Here is a 22,912-nt window from a genome sequence, read left to right on the forward strand (position 1 = left end):
TGGACCAGCCGTTTCTCCCACAACTAATACATGCTGATACTGCATCACTTCTCTTGTTAGTTTTAAGCATGCACCAGTGGCGGCTGGCCGATAGAGGGCGCTGGCATGCACTGTCTTCTTACCTTTGACTGATTGTTCGTGTTTCCTTTGAAGTTGTCACCACTTACATTTACACCTAACATTATTTTCAGCTGTATTAAGTTTATTGTAAAATGTATATTGTGGTATGTAGATCCGCCTTCCTTTGTTCTATTATCCATTTTGGCCTTGTTATGGTTGTGATGTTCTCAATGTGTATTGTTGTTTGTCTGTGTTCTGTCATGGTTGTGTCCTTTATTGTTTCTCCTGTTATTATGTCATATGTCTTGTTCATATACATTATTATGTATTATGTAGTGTTGTTAGGACCCCCTCGAAAACGAGATGGCACATCTCAAGGGGTTTGATCCTAATAAAAGAAATGTAACTTTAACTGAGATAGGTGATGATGATTCCAGGCACATTACTGAACATGTCCCTTCTTGCTCTCCACGCTCGCTATTCTGTTTTGTTGTGGCTTTATGTGGCATTTTAGGTTTACACTGACAACACGGCTTTCACTACATATTCCACTTATCCATACATACACCACTGATGTACTGATTGACACACTCCATTTAATATATGTTAAGAAGTTACTTTGAATCTTGAGTTAAGTAATACATATTTTTGTTAAATCTTTTTTTCCCACTCCGGTCTCGGTCTCCCTCATTGTGCTCCACCTTTAGAGCCAAAGGTGTGACACCAACCGCCAATCAAATTGAAAAGAAGAAGAAGAAGTAGATGAGACATTCCGAAAGCAGTTTCGACCGAGAGGAATAGGCAGGTGCACACCTGTTCACAGGCTCGTGTCGGAAATGTTTGTGCTTGGTTGAAGCCGTGTTGCAGCGTTTCACTGAACTGTGTCGGCAGCGGTATGCCTCTGTGTTTGGCGTAGCAGCGGGCTGCAGGCTGCAACAGGCCCATGAGGTGAGCCATGTGGAAGTGGATGGCTGTGGTGACGCCCAGTCGGCAGCAGAGGGCGCTGTTCTGGAGCTGTTTGAGTACGACGACCTCAAGACCAAGAACAAGACCAGTGACCACACAACTACATGGCAGCAAATACTCATGCATTGAAAGCTAACCATTCATTGAAAGGATTTTGCGCGTCTTTATGGATTGTTTTGGGGGAACATCTGATGCTAACCACATCTACTGCTGCTGATCCTGGACTGAGATCACCTTCCACCTGCCTACTCCCTGCTGCCGTGGCTCCTGTGAAGGTTGAGGATGTTCTGTCTTTACAGGAAACCCATTGTATGTTCTGTCTTTTCAGGAAACCGCTAACCCATCCTGTGAAGAACATCTCTGCTCATCTGACAGCCGAAGAACACACTGGCTAGCAGGAGGTGTATTTCCTGAATTTTTAATTACCAAATAAATGTTAAATTAATGAATTCAAATGCATAGATTTATTCTTAATGAATAAAACACACTTAGAATCCTGGTTTGTTGTTGCTTCTCCCCTCGACCCAGCCTGCTGTCTGAACCAGGTTCCCTCCTCCCTAGCACCCCAGCCCCCACCCCCCCCCACACACACACACACACACACTCTCTCTCTCTCTCTCTCTCTCTCTCTCTCTCTCTGTATAAGAGTGTATTTTACCTATTGTTTTCCCCTCTCCCTCCTGGACTGTGAACTATGGCCTGCCTCAAGCTACTGTGTTTTCCCTTGCGTTTTTTACCTCGTTTTCGTCTCCCATTGCGCGTGTTTACAAACTCTATGACTCTGCCCGCTTACCCAGCTGTGAAACTGACTGTGATGTTCGTCCTCACGACAGAGACATTGTTTCTTTACAGATTGTAAAGTTTTTTGATCTATCGCATAACCTGTATTCTACCATCATCCCACCTATGTTATCATGTTGTATTATGCGCTTGCTTCACAACATGATCTTGTTACCGTCCACCGCCTCGAACACAATTGTTTCAAAAAAGAGGCAATGTACTATATCCTCTACTCTCTGCCGTATCCTGATTGTCATACTGCTCATGATGTCTGGGAATGTTCACGTCCACCCTGGTCCTCCTTGTGTTGTTGCATCCCCCTGTGCTAGCAATGACCCTGGCTTATGCTTCAGCGATTTCAGTGCCCGTAAACACCTTGGCTTCTTGCACGTTAATGCAAGAAGCTTACTACCAAAAATCGACCAACTTAAGGTCTGGGTAGAGACCTCTAGTCCCGAATTTTTGATAGTTTCCGAGACCTGGCTGCGCAGGTCCATCCCTTACCCAGAGCTAGATCTAGCTGGCTACAACCTGTTTCGTCAGGACCGGTCATCAAGGGGTGGAGGCGTGGCTATCTTTGCCAAGCAACATCTCCAATGCACAATTGCCCTGGCTAAATCCATCCCCAAACAGTTTGATTTACTGGTCCTCAACATCAAACTGTCCAACAACTTCTCACTATCAGTGGCAGGCTGCTATCGCCCACCATCAGCACCAGCATGCACGCTAGAGGCCTTAACACTAGAACAGCCGTGAGGTGTTAAACAGCACCAGTGAGTACAAAAAAAATTCTACCTTTGCACTCGATCACATTTCAGGACCCTCCTTTCATGACTTTTCCTAGATATGTGCGTTCTACCACCCAGCATTTTTACATTTTCAAAATCGAGTTAGTATAAAGCGTTTTAGCAGTATTTCTGTGTGTGTCTGTGTATTTGTGGCTGCCATCTTTTTCTCCAAGCCTGCAATTCTCTTTTATATCAGCAGAGGTAGCAAGGGGGCACACACTGTGCTCAAATTCAGGCTTCAGTGCTGAATGAGACACAGTGCATAAGACTGATATTTGTGTTTATATATAGGCTACAATAACAATCAAAATAAGATATGTATATGTGCAGACAGTTATGAAAATGATAAACTGTACAGTATGTCTCCCAATCAATGTTCGTTCAGACAATACAACCAAAGGCGTAAAAATACTGATGTTCTCATAATGTAATTATAGATATAGCTAAATTAGACTGTAGACTGCTATGGAGGTATATTGAAACCAATATATAGATTATATATATAGATTATATATACAACCTGATTGGATTAAATAAGATTCTGTTGTGATTGTGTTGACATTGTTGTGATTGCAAAATAAATCTTGGTTATGTAATGTGTAAAGAACATGATGACACGAATGCCTATTATGATGATATGCAAAAGGGACAATCTGTCTATGAATCTTGAACAATCACCGGTTGAATATGCTAATATAGGAACAGTGCCTAAAACCCCACTTCAAAAGGTTGTTATTCAAAGGCAGCATCCAAAGCCTACTAACACATTGCACAGTAAAAGAGAACATGATCAAATGTCAACAATGAATAATCAGTCAACAATGGATAATCTTATCAATCAAGACACCATGTCCAATGTAGAGCAAAAACATGACATCGCTGATATCCTTCTTACTCAGCAGAAACTTGCTTTACTTCCTGTGAGGGAAATGAATACATTTGATGGAGACCCAATGAATTTCCTACCCTTTATGCGTGCTTTTGAACATTGTATTGAGGACAAGACAAGTAGCAATCCAGACAGGCTTTATTTCCTGGAACAGTGCACCACTGGACAGTCACGAGACTTGGTGCGTAGCTGCATGCATATGCAACCAGACAGAGGCTATGCTGAAGCTAAGAAGCTAGTAGTAGTAATAGTAGGCAATTGTTTATCACAGATGAATCCTGACAATTGATGGTTGATGCATGGGGGAGGGTCATCTTATTCTCAATGATCTCTTTCTGATCGTTTCCGATCACCACACAAAGGATGCCTCCAACAAGCCCTTCAAACCATCCCCCACCAGAAAAGTTGTACTTACAGGAAAGTAAGGAGAAGAAGGGAGAGAGTATATTGACAATTGATAATAAGATATTGATAATGTATTTCGCTGTCGACCAAAATCGTTTGAAATGACGTGCTTGTGCATTGAATGACACTATGTACAGCGCCGTCAATTTTTAAATAATGCAATAGGCTATATATATGAATGTTCAGTTGTGATATGAAGTAGCCAACAATTCTCATGTCGACCATGATAATAATAGGCTACAACAAGGTTGTACATAGATATACGCAGATTCATATTTGGATAGTTGATTTTGGCACCATTGTATAGTAGCCAATTGCAGAGAGTATACATTATTTTGTTTGTTTACTGCACATTATAAATGAAATGATGTGTATTAATTATTTTGTTTGTTTGAATCCTCACTGTGTTCATGTGTCTGCTGATGTTAGGGCCGGCGTGAAGTTCACGACAAATAAACAGACTTTGTGAAGCTCATAACTATGATAACACAATATTGCAATATTTATTACTATTCTTTTTTAATAATGATAATCAACTTTCATTCATTAGTAAAGCTCCCGCAGTCTCAATCAATCTCCTCTCCATATATAGCATTTAATCTGTTCCATAGTTCGTTCTCAGCTGACTCAAGCTTCATATCAGATTGCTCTAATAATTTCCCCACTTCTCTGCTTATAGGAACTTTATGCATTTTAGAGAAACATGCAGAGCATGTATTTGATAAAGAAACGTGTAGGCTAAGAACTAGTTTCTAAAGTGAGTTACAATCACTTGATGGTTGATACACGGGGGAGGGTAATCTTATTGATCGTTTCCCATTAGCAAACAATAGCTGCCAATTCATGAGCGAGCCAAGCGGGTTTCAAAGCTGCCAAGCGGGTTTCAAAGCTGCCAAGCAGGTTTCAACGCTTACAAGCTTACAGCAGTCGATTGTCTGCTGATGTTACGGGCACGGCCGGCGTGAAGTTCACGACAAATAAACAGACGTTATCACTGTGAAGCTCATAACTATGATAACACAATATTGCAATATTTATTACTATTATTTTTGTATAATAATAATCAACCATCATTCGTTAGTAATGAAAACTCCCGCAGTTCCGATCAATCTCCTCTCCACTTTACACATTACATAACCAAGATCTCTTTTGACATCACAACAATGTCAACACAATCACAACAGAATCTTATTTTATCCAACCAGGTTTTATATTTTGATTATGACATCATGTCTTTCAACATTGTCACACTTTTCATTACACACATTAGCGGCATCAAAAATGATGGGCTGGGCGTGCGAGGGAGCGTGCTTATTCTGGCAGATTGTGAAATATTAAAACCAATAACATTCTGAATGATTTATCATTCTGTACTCTTTCTCTCCTTTCTTTCATGTATTTTCTTTTCTTTTTCTCAATTAGTAGTCTCCTAATCTCGCTACAGTTTGAGCGAGACTGTAACTGTCATTGTTTGAATGAATGAATGAATGGTCTTTATTTGTCATTGATATAGTACAGGTACCAAACAACGAAATTTGGGAGGGGGGCTCCCCTGGTGCTAGGAAACTAGGTGCTAGGAACTGGTGCTATAACTGTGTTCATGTTATAATGTTTAGTGAACGAACAATTGTTAGGTGTTTGCCACAAATCGGAATTATCTTGCCGTGAAATGTGTACATCAAATAACATGATGTCGGCGATCTACTAGAACTGCGGGACGACTGCAATGTAGGCTACCATATATATCTGCCATATCATACCGTTTTATATTGGCAATAGCACGTTGTGGGTGCAATTGTGCAAGAATAACACTATTTACAGCGCTGTCATTTATTGCTATATTTATTACTGTTATATATAAATGTGAACATTACAGATACCTGGTCAACACAGCTTGGGATTCCAAGGAAATTACTTGGAACTATGTGTGAAAGGGACAACATTGCAATATATATTACAGTTATTTTTTAATAATGATAATCAACTTTCATTCGTTAGTAATGAAAACTCCCGCAGTCTCGATCAATCTCCTAGATCAATCTCCTCTCCACTTACGTTACATACATGCATACGTTATTATATATGCTCTGTCTGTCCCCACTTCTCTGGAACTGCATTTTTTTCTCTTCTTGGGTGACATCGCCATCCAGCGGTTTTTGTAGGTCAGTACACACTCCCCCATTGTGAAGAGTGGTCGTGTGATTCCACACCTCGTCGCGCTTTAGTAGGTAAAAAAACGGCGCGCCCCTAGTGTTAAGCAGCGCTCTGGCGCCCTTCACCAGGTCTGAGCTCGTCCTACTAGGCGACCTCAACTGGGACATGCTGAAACCCCCTGCCAAAGTTGTGCAGCAGTTTGACTCACTTAACCTCAACCAAATCATTACTCATCCCACTAGGTGTGATCCCAACATCCCAAACAAGGCCACCCTGATTGATGTGATTTTTACAAATGCCCCACACATGTACCAATCCGGAGTGTTTTGCAGCGACATCAGCGACCACTGTTTTATCGCTTGTGTTCGCAAAAATCTCTCCGCCAAACAGCCTGTCACCAGGGTGCGAAATAAGGGGGAGCTCGGGGAGCTATAGCTCCCCTAGTGGTGACATGAGCTCCCCTGGAAACATGGTTTGTGAAATTTTGGGGGAGCTCTAAAATATTCCAAATTGCGATGGATTTATTCCAAGTTGTGACGGATTTTACCTGGTGTAATATGATTTGTAGAGGCATACAATCTATTTTGATGTTGGTATTAGGTATATAAATGATATATAATAGCCTATATAGCCTACATATAGGCCTTTATTGGCTACAACTATGCGACAGTAACTTGCAGCGGGGTGCACTGACGCTGAACCCCTCATAGTGATAAGTAGGTGGACAATGCGTGGTGCTGAAATAGCCGACATGCGGTGTGTGGTTTGAAAAAAGTAACGCCAGCTCAGTAAATAATTCAAACTTAATGTTTACTTATAGGCTATGTGAATGTGACTGCACCACACATGTGAACAGTAACAAAGCAAATGCAGTTTAATTTTATGAAAAACATTGACAACTAAATCGGCGCAAAAAAAAATAAAAGAAGCTGAATCCGCTTAGCCTACATGCTCCTGAAAAACATTTAATGACAGAGCAAACACGCTACATTACTAGGGATAATAATTACAATGAGCCATTCATTAAAAATAGAAAAAATAATATTAGGCTATTAAATCTCACTTAATGAGAAAACTGGCATCTCCCATCGGTCACTATTTGTTGGCTATCTGGTGATATGGACGTCTTTGAGTGTCTAGAAAAGCGCTATAAGTCTAATGTATTATTATTATTTATTATTATTATGGACGTCACTTTAATCCGGCAGTTCTCAAGGTTTTTATGCACCAATCGATTCCTCTAGTCCGTCTTTATCGCATTCATTGATGAAAAGGACAACTCGCATGTATAGGTGGAAGGGAACATTCATTGTGAGCACGGAAAATGTGAGTCTCTCACAACGGCTTTGCATTGATGAAACCAGGTAGGATGAACGCATAGTTCGCTGTCCATTCCTGTTTAAATGCCCTGTTTTCACCGTCAACTTTCCTCTTTAGACCTTTGGAGAGTGACATTATGTTTCTCTTGCTAGCTAGCAGGTTAAATGTTTAGCTAACTTCACCCGGCACCAAACAACCAATCCAATAATAATGTGACCTTGTAAGTCTGGGAGGAGGGGGGAATCATTATCAGAATATAATTATTAGAATAAGTTAGGCTGCGCTACATCGTCAGTCCACATGTATTATACAAAACTATGGAAAAGGGTGAAACTAGGGTGAGAATCACAACACAAACTCGCTAGTCAAGCCAAAATACAGCAGCGAAATGGATTGGACTGCTACCTAGTTAACTAGAACACTACTTTACATTGTTACCTAGTTAACTAGAACACTACTTTACATTGTTACCTAGTTAACTAGAACACTACTTTACATTGTTACCTAGTTAACTAGAACACTACTTTACATTGTTACCTAGTTAACTACAACACTACTTTACATTGTTACCTAGTTAACCAGAACACTACTGTACATTGTTACCTAGTTAACTAGAACACTACTGTACATTGTTTAGCAGGCTCACAAAACAAGCCGTGTTAGTTGACTAGCGATGTGTCATTGATTTTCGACAACGCGGAAATGTGTTCACATTTTCCGAAAGAAAAGTCAAAGCATTAGAACGTAGAACAGAAAATCGCACGCGCGCTTTGCGCACGGAAAGCCACCGGCCCCGATTTGGCCAGAATTTTTTTTCCCGTCAGGAGATTTTTTTTTTTGCTTTATTAATCCCTGGGCTCCCCCGCACACCGTGATTTAATTCGCACACTGCCTGTCACCATCAGGGAGAAGCGAAACCTGAAACATTTTGATGTTCAAGCATTCCTACATGATCTTGCAGATGTGAGTTGGTACAGAGTAGGCCTAGTCCCCACTATAGATGATGCATGGTTGCTATTTAAAGACCCCTTCAGCACCGTGATAAACAGACACGCCCCTTTAAAAAAACTTAGGATACTGAATGCCATTTTTGAGTCACGTCGAACAACTGCGATGCACCAAGGATCCAGCTGATGCTCAGGATTGTTTGAGACGGTTCTGTAGGACGGTGAGGAGGTGTGTCCTAAACAGATGTGGTGCCGCCCTGGCGGCGGTGCTGGGACCGGTTCTGATGTTCGCCCTCAACGTTGTGTCTCTCTACTCCAGCCTGACTCCAGCTTGAATCAGCTAGTGGTGACCAGCAGTCTGGGAAGCTATTGCTGTTCCGAGACATGGCGGCAGGTGGCAGAGGTGCGGTCACAGCTCTCCTAGGGCTCCAAGTTTGTATGCTACTGGCGTCTCTAGTAAACTCAGGAGATGATCTATACCGTTCTCCTTTATACAAAAACGCTACTCTGAGCTATGTGACTGATCCTCCTTGCCAACAAGCTTGCTACACTAACAAACATTTTGGATATGGGCGCCAAGCTATCCTCATATCCTTCATTTATCCAAGCATTTACGGTAGAACAAACAAACGTACGGGATCGAAGCTCCAGCGAGCCGATATGCTGGTCGCAGTAATCTGCTTGCTACTTTCCGGAGACATTCACCCATGTCCCGGCCCGGATAACAATGGACAGTGTCACTCACCTACTCACCGAGTGTTTTGCAGCGACATCAGCGACCACTGTTTTATCGCTTGTGTTCGCAAAAATCTCTCCGCCAATCTTATTATCTCTAATAATCTTATATTTCTTCACCTTCAACTATGTCTGGAAACAACTACAATCACGTGTCCCATTCCGAAGCAGCGCAGATTACACTCCCTGAAGCAGCGCAGATTACACTCCCTGAAGCAGCGCAGATTACACTCCCTGAAGCAGCGCAGATTACACTCCCTGAAGCAGCGCAGATTACACTCCCTGAAGCAGCGCAGATTACACTCCCTGCACATATTTACCTCTCGAAAGGGCCGTTTTAATTCATGAGTCTGACACAGGTTTGGTTTTTTTGTTTCGGCACAAACATTTAGCATATGTCGTTGATTCGGGTGTGGTACTGTGCAGTAGATGCATTGAGTAGGATATTATTTGGGGGGGTTTGAACAGAATAACTAAGAGCTGAATTAAACCTTTCATCATAAGGATGCATTTTTAAGCTTTTAAGGCATGCCGTGGTTGAGGCTGTTGTTGATGTTGTTTTTATTGTTGTAGTGTTAAATAGGCTACTGACTCGAAAATACCTTAAGAGCACAATTTGTAATTTTTGTTCATTTCAGTTCATGATTGGTTCTTGAAGAATATGCCATATACATGCCTACTGGGCTTAGTAGGCCTACAGCTCATAACCCCAAATTCAAAGTAGTTTTACTTCATTGTATAATTATAAGATTATCTCTCCGTGTTATGGTAGATCTGTCTTTCTGGATGACATGACAAACTCTGCGCAGCACTGCTCGCCTCAGTAAGATGTAGAGCCAAGGATCCAGGATCTGATTCCAGGAGGCCATGTGAAGGCCCAGCAGAATCAGGCTCCCTGACTGATGCACTGAGTAGGTGGAGCCATGTGAAGGCCCAGCAGAATCAGGCTCCCTGACTGATGCACTGAGTAGGTGGAGCCATGTGAAGGCCCAGCAGAATCAGGCTCCCTGACTGATGCACTGAGTAGGTGGAGCATTGGTAAAACTGCCCCACCGACAAAGAGATGTAGATCTAAAGATGTAGAGAGACAAAGACAACAATGGAGATAATGAATGGTCAGATCCTGGTATGAGAAGTGTGCAAAACTCTAAAGAATTCTAAAGTAAGGTTTCTGTGGCATGAGAAGGCTGTCAGTCAGGGGACTGCTTTGTTAGATCTGGTGTTAATCCCCCAGGGGAGGCTCTCCACCTCAGACGTTGACATTTCCTCATCTATGCTATTTGCACTAAATGTAATACCAAAGGCTATTAAGAGGTCCCTGAGAAGCTAGATATTACATGCTGTTCAACATGAATATATGAATAATTAATACATTGTGTACAAAATCATTTCAATGTTCATCTCTGTTTAAACATTAAGTGATGAGAAAGCCAAATAATTAAGGAAAATTTATTAAAATAATAAAATAATCAACAGTATGACGATGGTCAAATACGAGAGGAGGTTTGACTCACTAGGAATGGGCTCCAACACACACATGACACCACAGTAATCACTGCCAGCTGAGCCATCATCTCCACATCCAGTGAGCACATGAGGGAGGAGGAGGAAGCTGAGGAGCCATATCACCCTGTCTTATTTCTCCTGAAACCTTGGGAGCTCATCCTGGCCTGTAGCAGTGCCAGCCCACTCAGGGTGTTACAGAGCAGGGAGAGGATGAGCGCCGCCAGCCCCAGGCCTGAGAAGGCTAGGGCTAGACTGGCATCAGCTGTGGACCGTGGGCCATGCACAGGCAGGAAGCACCAGGTGCCAGGAAACTGGGGTGTGTAACTACCAACGTCCAGCAGGGGCAGCACTGCTAGCAGGAGGGCGAGGGAGTACAGTAGGAGCACAGTGAGCCGAGCATGGGCTACTGTGATCATAGCAGCGTGTAGGAGGGGCTGGGTGATGCCCACCCAACGCTCCACTGCCATGGCACCTCCCAGTAATAAAGGGCACAACCCGAAGAACACCATACTGGCCCCGAAGAGCTGGCAGAACTTCTCAGCAGGCTCAGTGGCTCGGGATGCTGACCTGTGCCTCAGACTTTGACCCAAGTGCAGATGTAGGGCAAAGGCACCAGTGATCACATGACCTCCCAGATCAGTCAACAGCAGGGCTCCTACCAGCAGCAGGAATGGAGCCTTCACCCGGCGACGGTACCCAAAATGGGATTTGGCCAGAATGGCCAACGCAGAGAGGTTGGAGAGGGCACCCAAGGTCATGGTGAAGCAGGACATTCCCAAGGTTAAAGGGGTGACAGGGGCAAACAGACTGGCATTGAGGGCCTGGGGAAAGGGGCAAGCAGAGGAGTTGAGCTCTGGGAGGTGTTGGAGGAGAGAGGGAGAGGAGAAGGTAGAAACAGAAGCCATGGTGTGATGCTCACTAACACAGATTGAAACAAATTTGTGAACACAATTTGAGATAAATAGGCCTTTTGTGTGGCCTTTTGATTTCAACTAGTGACAAATTGGAGCAAAATGCATTATAATGTTTTTTTTTAATGTATATAAACTGTTGAAATGTTGTTTCTCAGCTCATTTTTACCTTGCCATGATGGAATAGGCCAATAGGCTAATTCATAAATGATGATACTGCAGATGCCGCCTACAATAATAAATAATATGAGTAGGCCTAAATCAGTTGTTAACATAATTATTTATGTATTTTACTTAGCAATATCACATCAACGTTGTTCGTCCAGACAGGCTCTAAATACAGAAAGACACTGAATATGTATTTCTTTTTCTGAAAAATATGTAACCCTGGCAACCCTGCCGCCTTTTCCCGCTCTCCCCTGCGCGAGGCCCTCCTCCGGTCATCCACTTCGCACTGTCCTCCGTGTGTCCCTGTTGTGTTCGCTAACATTCAACGCTAACATTCAACGCTATGTTACAGAACAATTGACAAATCAACTCACTATCATACCAGTATTTCACAAAGGTAAGTTGTTGTCATCTCTGGTTATTCATGATATATGTTATAAAAAAAACACATTGTCAAATACAGAGAAATTAAAGTGAAGCAACACATGCTGTACTACATAATCCTTTTTTCGTAGCAAAGCCAAGTGATCTTCATGCTGCAATGAGACATTCAAATGGCTTATTTTACAATGTTAGATATAATTTATATTTTTGATCAGTGTATATTTGATAAATGTTTAAACCTATTGAATAGTGCCTAAGTGCCTTGTAGTGCCTACAAAATTCAAACTTCCCACAGGTTCTTGACATTTGCCTTAGGATAGACCTTGATTACACTGCACAGGCAGTAATGAGAAGCTCAGATTAATTCCTACCATATTCTTTCTCCTTACTCATCTAAGCCTTATTGGGGAATACTGCACACACATGCACGGACACAAGCATGCAGACACGCCTGAGGCACCCTGAGGACAGATGCACACTGGAAACTACTGCACTTCCTTATGTGGGATATTTTGTGAGCAGTGTTTTTTGCTGATTGTTCTCCAACCTGCCAACATCTGCTGATTTACCTTTTCTCCTTCTAATAATAATAATAATAATAATAATATAATATATGCCATTTAGCTGACACTTTTATCCAAAGCAACTTACCCATTTTTCAGTATGTATGGTCCCAGCTCTTTTCTCCTCCTGCCTGTTTTACTTCTTACCTCAATATTTCATGCTCTAGCTTTTCTTGGTTCTTGGTTTCTGTTACGTTTGGGACTTTACGACGTGCCGTATTACGTTTTGTGTTACACTCGTGTTTGATTAAATGGAGTTGCCAGCTCCGACTAGAAGCTCTGAGTTCGACTCCGTTATTGAACACAACATTGGCGACGAGGATGGCTGATTGTGTTCTCTACCAACACCCCCTCCTTTCCTAGCAGTCCCGGCAGAACCACCGATTCCGTGGGGCTGCTGGATTTCCTCTTTCGAAACATACATCCTAGCTGCCGGCTTGGAGGATGTATCAGACAAGAGGAAATATGCGCTGTTGCGGCACTGCCTGGGAGCGGAGGGTCAGCGCGTGTTTGAATCTCTTGGCCCTGCGGCGAGATACACAGACGCTGTGGAACTATTGAAGCAACACTTCGCCCCTCCACAAAGCGCTCTTCTCCACCGCGTCATATTCAGACGAAGACACCAACGAACAGGTGAGACAGTGACACAGTATGTGGCTGATCTGCGGGGTTTGGCGAGCGTATGCAAGTTCGGGACATTACAGAACGAAATGATAAGAGACCAACTCATCTTACACACGAACTGTGACAAGATTAGGGAAAAACTGTTACTGGAAAATGATGAACTTACATTATCAGCAGCTCTGAACATGGCGGCCCAGGTTGAAACAGCTTTAGAATGTGCAGTTAGTTTTTTAGCCTCCCCCAGCTCACCGGCAGAGGGCGCGCACAGCCTACAGGTGCCCCTCCTCCACGTGAGTGCAACCAGCGGCGGGGAGAGCATTTTACTGGCCTCTCGGTCACGCGACCAGCCACACCAGCCGTGTGGGAATTGCGGCTCTTCTGCACACAATTCAAGAGCTCAGACATGCCCAGCCCGTGGTAAAACCTGCTCCAACTGCGGGAGACTAAACCACTTTCACAAGGTCTGCAGGTCTGCCCCAGCTAGAGCTTCCCAGTCACCTACCACAGTGATCCATAATGTCAGCTCAGGACGAGCGCCATTCAAAACATGCTCGTTGATGGTTGGTGATGTCACTCTGCCGCTCCTCCTAGACACTGGAGCCACAGTGTCCCTTGTGAACTTGACGACCTATACACAGTTCTTCTCCCATGTGCCCCTGGGGTTGCCCTCCACCACCCTGCGTGGCTATGCCAACTCTAAGATTGACATTGTGGGCTCTTTTCAGCTGCCTGTGAAGTACGGGGAGAGGACACTGCCGGCTTTCAGGTTCAACGTTGCACGCCACGGGACCAACTTGTTAGGCCTCGACCTGTTCAACGCCCTCAGTTTCACCCTGCTAGACACAGCCGGGTCAGAGATTCACACCGTTTCCATCCCCTGGCAGCAACAGTGGCCTGCGCTGTTCAGCGGTGTAGGCTGCCTCGACACTTTTGCCCACCAGCCTCTGTTAGATCCTACAGTGATGCCTGTTATACAGCCCCTCCGCCGCTCCCCCCTGGCTCTCCGCGATGACATCTCCTCTCAACTACAGAGCATGCTCGATAGCGACATCATTGAGCAGGTGAATGCATCGCCTTGGATCTCCAACCTGGTGGTGGCGAAGAAGAAGTCTGGGGGGCTGCGCATTGAGCAGGTGAATGCATCGCCTTGGATCTCCAACCTGGTGGTGGCGAAGAAGTCTGGGGGGCTGCGCATCTGCGTGGATCTGAGAGCGGTAAACAAGGCCATCATCCCTGACAAATACCCCCTGCCAACGATAGAGGAGCTCACCGCCCAGTTCTACGGGTCCAGCGTGTTCTCTAAACTGGACCTCCGTCAGGGTTACCTCCAAGTGCCACTACACCCCGAGAGCCGCAACCTCACAGCGTTCATCACTCACAGAGGGGTTTTCCGCTACAAACGCATGGCTTTCGGTTTAAGCTCCGCCCCCAGCTGCTTCCAAAAGATCATGGCCTCCATCTTCGCTGGGATCCCAGGTGTGGCCATCTATCTTGATGACATCGTGGTTCACGGGGCCACCGTCGAGAGCCACGACGAGCGTCTCCACAGTGTGTTCAGTGCATTGGCCAAGCATCACCTCACACTCAATGGTGAGAAGTGTGTATTCGCCGCCCCAGCCATTGACTTTGTGGGGTTCCGCCTCTCAGCTGATGGCACGTACCCGCTGCACTCGAACACCGAGGCCATCCATCATGTCCCGGAGCCCACCACAGCCGCTCAGGTGGCCTCCTTTCTAGGCATGACGGCGTACTACCTCCGTTTCCTGCCACAGTACTCGGCCACAACCACACCACTGCGGAAGCTGTTGAAGCATGACGAGCCCTGGCTCTGGACGTCTGCCTGCTCAGACGCCGTACGCCTCCTGAAGGCCCAACTCACCTCGCCACCGGTCCTGGCGCATTTCGACCTGGCCAGCCCCACTCTTGTCACGTGCGACGCCTCTGCCACAGCCATTGGTGCGGTGATGTCCCAGCTGCAAGGGGGGGTGGAGAGACCGATCGCCTTCGCCTCCCGTGCTCTCAGCCCCACGGAACAGAAGTACTCGGTGGGGGAGCGGGAGGCCCTAGCATGCGAGCGCTGGCACATGTACCTCTATGGACGTTTATTCACACTGAGGACAGACCACCAGGCCCTCATCACCCTCCTGGCCACGTCTGGCACCGGTCACAAGCCACTCCGCCTCCACCGCTGGGCCGACCGCCTGCAGCAGTACAACTATCGGCTACAGTTCACGCCAGGACGAGACAACGTGGTAGCCGACTTGCTATCACGCTCAATCCCCAGCCCACCCACAGCCCCAACCTTGACCCCCGGACTGGACCAGGCTGAGCATGACCTCGTCCAGCTCCTCCACACACCCCTTCAGGAGACGGTGTCGCTGAAAGAGCTCCGGGATGCCTCAGCCGATGACCCCACCCTCTCTACACTCTCAACCTACATCACGCAGGGGTGGCCGGCAAGAGTACCTGACGAGCTACTCACTTACTCCAGGATCAGGGAGGAGTTGTCGGTTTGGAATGACACCTGTGTCGCTCGCGGGTTCTGCACTGTGGTCCCAGGTGTCCTTCGGGCGCGTATCCTTGCTATGGCACACGAGGGTCAACTGGGCATAGTCAGGCTCAAACAGCGGTGATGTTGTGTGGTGGCCAGGCATCGACAGGGAACTCGAAACTCTGGTCAAGGATTGCACTGCCTGTCTCCTTAGTGGTAAGACCAGGGCTCCAGCCCCACCCCATGCAGCCGTTGGACTGGCCATCTCAACCCTGGGAGCACCTGCAACTGGATATCTGCGGCGAGCTGCATGGGGTACCACATCACCAGCGTTTTCTCGTCGTGACCTACGACCTCCACTCTAAGTGGCCAGAGGTGACACCTGTGGGCTCGGTCACAGCAAAGGTGCTGATCGACATTCTCGACGCTCTGTTCGCACGTTGGGGCCTGCCCAAGAGGATCACGACTGACAACGGTCCTCAAATGATTTCCCATGAACTGTCCTCCTATCTAGTGGGTAAAGGGATCCACCACATCCGCACAGCGTTCTACCACCCTGCTGCGAACGGGGGGGTGGAACGGCTGAACCAAACACTGAAAAATGGCATCAGGGCCCACCTGGCACAAGGGTGCACGCTCACCACCAGCCTCCTCCAGACGCTGTTGCATTATCGGGCCACGCGACACGCCACTACAGGAGTCTCCCCAGCCTCCCTCATGCTGGGGCGGGAGCTCCAGCTGCCTCTCGATAGGCTCCGCCCTACACTAGCTCAGCCCCCGGTCCATCCAGTTCAAGCCACAGTCACCAAACACCAGCGCTTGATGAAGGATCGTTTCGACAGGGCCAGACGTGCTAGGCCACCTGTCATTGCTGTGTCGGACTGGGTCAGGATCCGACGACCTCATCGGGACAACAAACTCCAGTCGTTTTGGTCTGACCCTGTCCAGGTCAGCAAACAGCTTGGCCCGGCCTCGTTTAGGCTCACCGACGGCACTCGCTGGCATGCTACCCGCCTGCGTAAGGTGCAGCCTCCCCCTGGCCCAGCGCTGGGTGTGGCCTCTTCCACAGTCTTGCCAGCCGCACGGTTGGATGAAGCAGCAACCCCGGCCTACCAGGCTCAGCCCCAAGGCGTGGAGCCGCCACCAGTGGCTGTGGCTGCACGAGAGCCACGTCTGGTTCGAGCACGCAACAGGCCCGATTACTTGCGTGACTACATGACTGAATATCACACCTAGGTTGTGTGAGGGGGGGGGAAATGTTACGTCTGTGGTTTTACGACAGTTGGGACTTTATGACGTGCCGTATTACGTTTTGTGTTACACTCGTGTTTGATTAAATGGAGTTGCCAGCTCCGACTAGAAGCTCTGAGTTCGACTCCGTTATTGAACACAACAGTTTCCTTAACATATTAAAATAATTTTCACAAATTGTGTGTGTGTGTATGAAAGAGAAGGAGAGGGAAAGAAAGAGAGAGTGGTTGAGAGAGAGAGAGAGAGAGGAATGGACAGAGAAAGTGTAGAGTGTAGAGGAAGAGTTTATCTAATTTGCTTGTCTGATGACATGACAATCACACCTCTAACCAGAATATAAATGCAGGGTTATTTCTCGGAGGAAATCTGTCTGTCTGACGACTCAAACTCTGAAGCGGCTCTTGACTTATCCCTCACCCTTGAACGCTTGACTTGAGTTAATTACTGATTTCCTAATTGAGTATGGCTAGCAGCACTCAGACCTCCAGCCCCCCTAGCCTGCCAGAGCATAATGGTGTCTCACACATGATTTACTTCAATGATAGCCCTTCTTACCTGTCCTTTGGCTTTGTTCAGATCACACATGTGCACAATACATGAAGATGGAATCGTCAGAGGGCGCTGACATAATCAGCAAAGCTTTGTCAACTTGCTGGGTTCATTTTTTCTTTCTTTCTCTCTTACTTTGGCTACTAGTTTTTGGTCATTTTTGCACCTTCTTTGTCACCTCTCTTTTCTTCATTTCGGAGACCCTTTACAATCCAGGTATACTGGAAAGAGCAGGATAAGCTGTAATTTCACTCAAGAGTGTGAGTGAATGACAGAGGCCCCGTGATTATAGGACTACAGGGGAGCTGTGAGATGAGCGTATAGACAAGGACAAAAGACACCTGTCATGTCAAACACATCATGTCATGTGAATACATCTCCTTCTGATGCTGTAGGTCATGCTGCATTGTAACTATCCACAGATCACAGGCTCTAAGTGCGGGCTCCTGTATGCCATAAAAACAGCCTCCCATATTCAACCACAAATGTCTAAAAGTGAAATACTCAGATCATTATAATAAAGGTGTGATCGATGCGCCTTAAGGGATACTGTTCAGTAACTGCAACATCGTCAGAACACTTTTCATCTTTCGGATTGATTAAATTCAGCAATAAGCAGAGAGAGACTGACTAACTGAATGGTTTGCAAAGTAAAGGCATACTTGCATAATTATGTTTTGGGAAACATACTTTTCACAATCAATCACGGATGCTTCTTCATGCAGGTAAATGTGGAATGGCACAGAATGGAGGATGGATGAAGTATGTAGTCTTACCCATCCGATGCCAAAATCTGCCTCTCTTGTCTGCAGTGGTGCCAGCATAGGTCTGTCACACTGAAACCTCTCTCCTCCTCATCCTAGTCCAGTCACGCTACCGCTGAAGTAAATAGTGTTTTTTGTTTAGTTTAGTTTTTTCTTGTTTTTGTTTTGTTTTTTGTTGTTATAACTATTTATTTTTTCACATGTTCGAAATAAAGCTTTCATTCATTCATTGTTCATATACATAATGATGTATTATGTAGTGTTGTTAGGACCCCCTCGAAAACGAGATGGCACATCTCAAGGGGTTTTATCCTAATAAAAGAAATGTAACTTTAACTGATAGATAGGTGATGATGATTCCAGGCACATTAGCAGATGTTTGCACACAGCAAGGCAAAGAGAATGCAAGCACCCAGCCAAGCCAGCAGTGAGACTTTGCCAGTAACAAAGAGTAAGAAAATGGGTACATTTTCTGTGATCCTATGTATTGTACTTTAACCTTTGATAATATCGTTAAATATGTGAAGATGTAAACAAATTAGTTCATAAAGCATGAACAGACCTCACTAGATTGATTGCTAAAACTCACTGGAGCTTCGGGACTGCTTTTACAACAGATACTGTACTGAACTGCTCAGTAAAGAAGGTTGTGGGCCGGTTTCACAGACACCGGTTTCACTTACCTCTAGCCCTTCGAAGCTAGTCTGGTCCTGAAATCCCTCGAAACGAAGTAATAGTTAGCCCTCCCCCTTACCCCTAGCCCTCGATGAAATATGAATTGGGACAGCCCTCCCCCTAAACGTGAACGCGCAAATCGAGCCATAGGGGTGAAAACGAAGGGCTAGGGGTGAATTGGGATTGGCCCCAAGTAAACTCGCACCGCCAACAAAATGTCAAGGAGAGGACGTATATCACACTGCAGGAGATGCACACCACGCTTTGTTAAAATAAATAAAGATTTATTGTACTTTTCTACTGATAATACATTCTACTGATGTGGTCTACCATTTGGTTTTAGTTATATTGCTCTCAGTTGTTTGTACCTTTTGCTAAATCAAGCATTTAGAATGTAGGTGATATTGCGAAAGTTCGCAACGTAAAAAAACGCAACGGACTCCGCAACGGACCGGTGTGCAAGGTCTCGGTGCGTAACGTTTTTTTCGGATGACGGATTAAAAAATACGCATGCGAAAACGCACGCATTGGTGTGCAAAGACCTTTACTCAGCAACCACCGAATTCAACCAACAACAGTAAGAATCCAAAGAGTTTCTATACGTTATATAGCTACTATGCTATCTATTTTTCTCGAGGAGAGGCTTGAGTCATTGTTTACTGTATATGTCAGTATCTAATGTCCAGGATACATTGAAGAGCGTATAGAGCTCGCTTCGCATTGTAAAATGTTAGGGATTTGTATTAAATACTGTGTGTTCATTTAAATAATATGTGACTGAGATCAGTTGAAGTCTCACAGAACCATAAAAGAGAGGTTCTGCTTTTGAGCGACGTGGGGGGAAGGGGCTCCTGACTGGGAGAAAGTGTTGTGGTTCAAACCGCCTGTAGATTGCTTATTTTTACCTATGTACTAACAACCATTTTGTACCTGCTGTTATGATATTCTATTTTCCTATACTCATTTTATACTATCATAACTAATGATTAATGATAAGTCTATTCTTCAATATTGTATTTTAACTTGTTAATCGAATCCCAAGTCATGGGAGTCTGTGGGCCTGGCAACAGTGATGTTTACACAAGCGATCCTGATAAGGACATAGAACTTACAGACCTGGTCAAGAAGGAATGTGTTTGAAGATTAGGGAGGGGATTGGGCACCCCGAACCTAGTCTTCAACAGGCGGCGGTGGAATTGCAAAGTTCCGAGGGCACGTTAAAGACAACATATAGTGCTGGGGAGAGGACTGAAGGCCCCCGTGTCTGATGAAGTATGAATGAACATACTACCGTGGTACCGTCTAGTCGGCGCACCTGTCGCATCAGGGTGTGTGGGCAGTGCGTGGTACGTGGGCGACAGCCCACACCTAGCGGGATGTGAGGGGAAGTCACACCCGTGAACAGGCAAGGCTGGTGTAAACGGTCAAAGTTTCTAGACCCATAGCGAAGTGGGCTAGGGATCAGACCGTCGGTTCCCAACTGGGCGGCCAATCACCGCTACAGGGTTGGTGTTTAGACACTGACTGGGGATCGCTATCGACTGGGTCACCGGCCGGTTGGGTCGCAAAGCCTTAAGCCATAGGGAAATGGTGGCTGCGCTCAGCTTAATGTACAGTCAGGCCACTGTAAGCTGAAACCGAATGCGTTAGTAAGCGAGCAGTGCTTTCCGTGATCAGAGCTCTGAAAAGGAGACGTCTGGGAAGCGGAAGGGGTGGGGGTAGACTGACTCTGACCCAAGAAGGGGTTGGAGGGCAGTAAACCTCCATCGGAAAGGGTTCCAGCCTGAGACTGCGCCCTGGGAAGAGGGGAGGTCTGAAGGAACAAAGTGTAAATAACTGGCCAATTAGTGCTTTAGAACGTATGTAGAATACACCCAAAATAACTATCAAAATATCTATGCATCCTAAAAACATAACTGTGTGCATATGCTTACTGGTTCCTTAAAAAACATTAGAATGTGTGTGTGTCTAACGTCGCGCTAGGCTGCTCAGGATACCGTTGCAGACAGAGTGTCCAAACACTCCCACCATGACAAACGACTGGGGGGTCAGAAGAAGAGGATAACACACTCGCACGGACACCGAAAGGAGTCGAAAGCCACATTCCGATATAAAACAGACGTTTACCATAAAACCTACCAGAGAGGGACAGCCCATCCCAAAATGTTAAGAAAAATATATAAAGACTGTGGTCCCAGGCGAAGCGGGGCTCTTGTCCGGTGAAACTTCTGCAGTTAACCAGCTGATCCTGGTCTGCGGAGGTGAAGCTAGATAAGACCCCTTTCCATGGAATGAAATGCTATTGTATGCCGATGTGCTCGAATAAATATTCTCTTAAAGAACAGTTCAGTAGTGGTGCCGAATATTTGATTGGATCATTTTATCTTAGAAGTTATATCAAGGACGTCTCGTTGAGATTAAACGGACTCGCTTGTAAGTGACGACTCAATTAAATAAATTCTGGAGAAGTTGAACGCCTTACAAAAACCATGGGTGTGTGTGTGACTTTGGTCGAGCCTCTCCTCCATCTTCTTACCTTTCTGGAGGGCAGAAGGTAAGGAGCCTGCAGTGGCTCGTCTGGGCTGACAGCTGTGTCCAGCACTGCTGGTGCTAACCCTCCAGTAGCGTGGCATGCATCCTTTTCTTCCTCTCCTCCATCATTCTCTCCAGCTGCCTCCCTCTGGGGTATGGGAACAGCATAGGTTAGGTGTATCCAGCACTGCTGGTTGTGATGGAATAATATTGGCTAAGACATTTTATACATTAATAAGTGTAGAGATCTGAAAATGTAATATAAACAGAAACCAAAAGTGTGTATTTTCCACATTTCATTATTTTGTATTTTTGAGAAAAGGCTTGTTTGTTTGATGGATGTGCTCCTAAGCCAATCAGATCACTTGAGAAGTCATATGTTGAGAGTTTGAGGAAGTGCAAGGGGGTGACAGATGATTGAATGATTGAGAGGACAACAGACACCTGTGGCAGAGTTGGCTGTGTGTTTTGGAGAGCGTGCGACTATTTTGTGATTTAAGTTTGGACTACTGTTTGACATTTAGCAATTTCGGGTTTTGTTTCAGTTTAAAACCCTTCTGCACCGAAATGTGACGCCGCCGGCACAAATCCGCACACAACATTGAAATTACCGTAATTTCTAAACGGTTTGTGCAATCGAAAAAATTCCAACTGTCCCTGAAAGCTGAGATGTTGCACTTCAACCAACATATAGGGTATTACGGTAAAATGTGACGTGACGACATTCTCAGAGTCCATACACACAGTGAAGGCGGAGGAGGAGCTTTACAAAATGGAGGAGGTTTTACAAAATGTTTGCTATCGTAAAAATTGTTCCCTAACCTATTCTGAAGCTTTGGAAACGATGAAATAGTCTTTGCTATCTCTCGAGGGTAAACAAGTATTATTATTATTATTATTAAAAATGTCTCAGAAATCATTGAGGGTGTCAAAACCTCCATCTCGATTTATCCAGGACGACAGCGAACACGGGGACGTGATTTCGTCAGTGAGTTTTTTTTGTTTGTTTGTTTGTTGTAGCCTAACACATTTGTAGCCTAACTTTTTGGGTAACTCGCATAATATTTTCCTTCGGGATGAATGAGACTCAAGCTATAATCTTATGTTATATTATCTACATTACTTTTAGCATGCCTTCTGAGGGGAGGAATGGAAGTACTGAGAGGGGAGAGAGTGCACACGGTGCCGGCGGTGACAGCTTCAGAAGCCGGTCACCAATCAGAGCAACCGGTTGGAAAACGGAGGCAGACCCTGACATTGCCCCCAAACCACCACGGTTTGCTCCCAAAAGGAGCCCCGGAGTTCAGCCCCCCCTCAACACTGGGAATCCATCCCCAGGCGAAATATTTTTACAGTTCTTTGATGAGGAGATAATGAGAGTGCTGTGTAACAACACAAACAGCAAAGCAGCAAAGAATAAAGAGAATGGCAAAACATTTGTGTGGAGAGA

The 22,912-nt window shown here is 45.4% G+C and overlaps 1 pseudogene across 1 annotated transcript; it reads right to left on the bottom strand.

Annotated features, from left to right (window-relative positions):
* Positions 1-9,166: 9,166 nt before the first annotated feature.
* Positions 9,167-21,563, bottom strand: LOC308165464 (prostaglandin E2 receptor EP1 subtype-like; annotated as a pseudogene). Its single transcript has 6 exons — positions 21,467-21,563; positions 20,246-20,298; positions 10,559-11,371; positions 10,065-10,115; positions 9,845-9,943; positions 9,167-9,364 (listed from the first exon to the last, which is right to left on the bottom strand). The product of its transcript is annotated as a prostaglandin E2 receptor EP1 subtype-like (transcript).
* Between the last annotated feature and the right edge of the window lie 1,349 nt (positions 21,564-22,912).

This window comes from Nansenia antarctica (genome assembly GCF_963989245.1).
Source record: "Nansenia antarctica genome assembly, chromosome: 9".
NCBI lineage: Eukaryota > Metazoa > Chordata > Actinopteri > Argentiniformes > Microstomatidae > Nansenia > Nansenia antarctica.